Genomic DNA, 5,178 nt, shown 5'->3' with positions numbered 1-5,178 from the left:
GGTCCATCACGGACCTATGGAGGAACATTTGAAAACCGATTGCTCACCATGTTTTGCCTGATGGGTATAGTTCTCATCTCGTCCTACCAATCGTTGATCATATCGTTCATGTCGATTGTACGGTACGGCTCTGAGATAAACACGCTGGAAGAGATTCGTGAACAGTGTGTGTTTGAAGATTACGATGAGTCCAGATCCTTCGGCTTCAAAACATATCCGAACGGAACATACCTGGGATATGGTCTGGGATGCAGCTTTGAAATAAGTCGCGCCAGTGAACCACTGACCATAATGATTACGGCAAATTTAATAACCGTCAGGCAGGGTTATGGCAAGGAAGATTACATACGGTATCGAATAGAAAAGTATCGATTCGCTAACGTTAGATTTTTTGAATATCCCATGTGTTTTGTGGTTCTTCCGCGGATTCGTGAGCTGTTTTTGTTTTACACTCAGGCTGTCTTTGAGTCCGGTATATATGAATACTATTACAAAAACAAATCGACACCTGCATGGCTCTATAAACGGAACAAGTTTGCTAACGAGGTGGTAAAAGTAAAGGATCTTATGTTGCTGTGGTACGCATACATGTGTGGGATCTTGCTGAGTATTGTATCACTTGTATTGGAAAAGATGGTTCACAAAGAATTTAAAGGTTAGAAAAGGTATCGAAAGGAATGAGAAGATCAAGTTATGTTTCTTTGTTTGAATTTTGCTTTAAGATAACTACACTTTGCTATTTTATGTAATGCGTTCTTAAAAATAAACAATTTATGTGTCCTACATTTCTTGATGTTGGAAAACGAGCTAATTAAAGAGACTCTATTGATTAAGCTTAAGCATTAACTTATGTGTTAATTTTAGAATTCATACACAAGTAACGGAAAAAAATGTTACAAACGACATATTAAAATGTGTGAATCCGTAGCTTTCGAGCTAAATATCGATTTGTTAGTGATAGAAGTCACAATTTTCATGAGCACAGGTATGATATTGGTAGTTAAAACAATCTGGAGAACAGGAGAACAATCTGATCGTTGAAAGTACCAAATTTGCGCGCAAGGATATTTACAAGATCACGTGGATGTCCCTGGAGAAAGAAACTTACAATAAGATCGGCCACGTGTTAGTATGCCGCCGACGACTCGACGTTAGATTTCAGAACACATGGAGCAGCTAACATCGATTCCGGTCACTGCTTGTGTGGCTTAGTGATACGTTGTAATATCGCTTGCCCACGGGATATTGGAGGCGGAGATAACACGCAGCCTCGGCTCAACACGGACTTTATAAGGGACAAAACTGTTCAACAGGCATTCAAAGCCGCTTTAGACGAGTCGCTACTACCAAAAAACACGGCTGAATTTACGAGTGAGAGTTGGAGCGTTCTAAAACCAAAAATAATAAACAAAATTAATATGAGAGATGCTCGCACCACGTCGTGGCAACACCAAATTGGGCTGTATCGACGAAGAATGCAGACAAGTGACCGAACGTAAGAACAATGCATACCGAGCAAAGCAGCAACAGCATAGAATGTGGGCATGCGTAGAAGAATATACAAGGCTCAGACGCGAAGAGAAACGAGTTCACCGCTCCAAAACCTGCAGGAACTCAAGCAAACCTGAGAAACATATTGACCGACACGAATGTTTTACCAAGCAATAGATATTGCAACAGGGATGGAGATCTGGTTAGTAACCAACCAGTGATCCTCTCGCGCTGGGCTCAGTACTTTGAATTACTGAATTATGAATTACTCAAAGACCAGTTTTTAGGAACAGATGCTCCACTAGCAAATAGTGTCATGCGAGGCCAATGGTCTACAACGCAATAGCATGGTAGTTGAGATGCGCGCTAGGATGCTGGCTGCTAACCGGTCACTCTACAGCATAAGAAAGTAAGTATGTAAGTAATAAAGTACATTAAAGATTTAGATTATTTATCTAATATTACTTCTATTTATCGATAGGATAGTATTTTAATGTTCTCTGTAAACGATGTAATTGTAGTTTAATTTAGATATATTTTTAATAGTTTATCAACTCTGATAGTACAACTCAGTTAGTCTAACATCACACACCTTATTATTGAGAATGCTTAAACAAAATTCGGCAAAGTAACGTTGCAAATAGAAAACATGTTCGATGGCACTTACCGTATGTTTCAAAACTTGACCCATGCCATCACATTGGTTTCATCGTACGTTGATGTTTGCCAGGTATAACGTAGATCGAAAGATGAAAGCGTTAATTTTAATCATAATCATCTTTATCAATAATCCAGGAACTTTTGAAATAATTCAACTAATAGGCAAAATCACGTTTATCCTTCAACCTTATGCACTAATGCCTGTATATTGAACGTACATTGGAACTCCAGGTCCATTTGATATGCTTGCATGTGTAGAATATTCCTTGATGCATCAATTTTTAAGTGTTTTGCATTATAATTTCATTTCCAGTACACCTGCGAACAACTGCAAGTCCTGCAGTAGTGCATTCTTCACGTTCATTCTTCAAAACACATTCGCTAGTTCACTCTTGACAGTGGTTGACAGTGTCCGATGTGTTGTTAAACACAATTTTTAGTGTACTTCTAAAGATTTACAACTGCTTTATATTTTTGATAGAAATACACGGCCTACACAACCATGTTAACTGCCTTGCTCTGTTAAAAAAGATAGAAATATATCATGTTCTGATATTTCATACCAAGATCGTGTTTGATCGTCATCTTCGACCGTCGTACAGACTACCGTTTATTATTCCAGATCGATCTTAATTTCAATAAAAATCCGTATCAATGCTAAGAGTAATGTCTGTTCTGAAAGTTTTTGGAGTGTTAGTTGTCGTACCAGTATCGGTATGTTTTATTCTCACTGCTCCTAACATCAATGCCAACTTTTACGCGCACACATTGCTCGAGCTGCATCGACAAGTGTGTCCTGTCCTTGAATATCGTAATCTAGTGATTTTATGGTTAAGTCATGACATTGTCGTGGATGTAGTATTGCCACACATAATCAGTGAGGTTACCTACTCCAAAACGATTTCGATAGCGGTTCGAGAAAACATTACCGACAAAGATTTTTTCTACAGCTGTAACCTCCTCTTTATGGATAGTTTGAATGATTTTGAGGTACGCATTGTTTCCCTAAAGTAATTACAACGCTTACAACTTCATACTTATTTGTGCCTTTTCTATTGCAGACGGTAAATTCATTGCAAGAAAGTGTAAAAGCTATTTACTTATACCCAAAACGGATACATGAGCTAGTTAAAGCTTCGGCAAATGAGACCCTGCTGCAGCTTGTGAGATTTGGCTATCAAGTAGTGTATGATCACAGCAACACAATAGCAATCTATCGTTGGAATAAGTATTCTAATCAGACAACTACAATCGATCCATACAAGATCGCGGTTCCCGATGAGACTCGAGATATGCACGGCTATAACCTAACGATGTACAACTATCAACCAATAAGTACCGTGATGACCTTTGATGCGTACTTTTTGGAACTGGTGTGTAGCAAGAGAAATGCGACGGCCATTCAAATAACCAACCTTTCAGTTACCTGCGATATTTATACATCATTTGGGCTTGATTATGCGTACCCAATTTGGACTATACCTGCGTTTGGCACTACATTTACAGCAATCAATGTTCCGCGGGCCAAACCTAAACCGATCGTGTCCGTACTGATCGATCCATTTGACAAATATGTATGGATAACCTACCTGATGCTCGTGCTGGCGATGGCGGTTACTATTTCACAGTTTGGCGAAATACTTGGTAGGTGCCGTTTTGTGGAGATTGTCCTGGAGCTGGTCATGACGTGTCTAGCAGGTCCATCGCGGACCTATGGAGGGACATTTGAAAACCGATTGCTCACCATGTTTTGCCTGATGGGTATAGTTCTCATCTCGTCCTACCAATCGTTGATCATATCGTTCATGTCGATTGTACGGTACGGCCCTGAGATAAACACGCTGGAGGAGATTCGTGAGCAGTGTGTATTTGAAGATTACGATGAACCCAAGTCCTTCGGTTTTAAAACATATCCGAATGGAACGTATCCCGAACTTGGTATGGGATGCAATTTTGAAATGGGTCGCGACAATGAACTTTTGAGCTTAAGGATTGCGGCAAATTTAATAAACGTCAGGCAGGACTATGGCAAGGAAGATTATATACGGTATCGAATTGAAAAGTATCGATTCGCTAATGCGAAAGCTTTTGAGTACCCCATGGGTTTTATAGTTCGACCGCAGGCTCGTGAGCTGTTTTTGTTTTACACTCAGGCTGTCTTTGAGTCTGGTATATATGAATATTATTACAAAAACAAATCGACACCTGCATGGCTTTATAAACGGAACAAGTTTGCTAACGAGGTGGTAAAAGTAAAGGATCTGATGTTGCTGTGGTACGCATACATGTGTGGGATCTTGCTGAGTATTATAAGCCTTTTATTGGAAAAGATGGTTTATAAAGAATTCAAAAGATAAGAAAGTTATCCAAAGAAAAGAGTAGTACAAATTACATCACTTTGTTCGAATTTTTCTTTCAGACAACTTCATTTTGCTATCTTATGTAATGCATTATTGAAAATTATAATCAATTAATAACATAATCGAGCATAAAATAACTTATATTTCCTTTATTACTTGTTGTTAGAAAACGAACTAATTAAAGACTTTCCAGTGATTAAGTTTCAACCGAAACTTATTCGATAATTTTAAAATTCCGAGGAAAAATGTAACAAACGACAAATTCAAATATGCCAAGCTGTAGCTTTCGAGCTGTTCTCCGGCTTGTCAAAATCAGAAGATTTAGAGCTTTCGAGCAGTCAGCATGAGCTTATCGAGTAGTGCACACTGGAAAATGAACTTTGAAAAAGATTTAAAAACTATGATTATTTCTTCTTAGATTGTGTATATATGTCACCAGATTCTTTTAATGCACCTTTTCTTCGTTCTTTTCAATTCGCCTTTAATGCTAATGTGGAGAAAAGATTCCGAACGGTTAAATCATTTGATTTGAGTGATTTGATTATTTTTGTCCTTTTTCGACCTGTTCTCCGTGCCCAGTGTGCACCGAAGCAAACCCCAACGAGGCAGTGTAAACGCGTTCCCCAACGGTCGTTCATGTCGCTTCGATCAACCGGCCTGTCTCTGA

The sequence above is a fragment of the Anopheles gambiae genome, chromosome 2 (assembly GCF_943734735.2).
Source record: "Anopheles gambiae chromosome 2, idAnoGambNW_F1_1, whole genome shotgun sequence".
NCBI lineage: Eukaryota > Metazoa > Arthropoda > Insecta > Diptera > Culicidae > Anopheles > Anopheles gambiae.
This window is presented reverse-complemented; position numbering follows the sequence as displayed.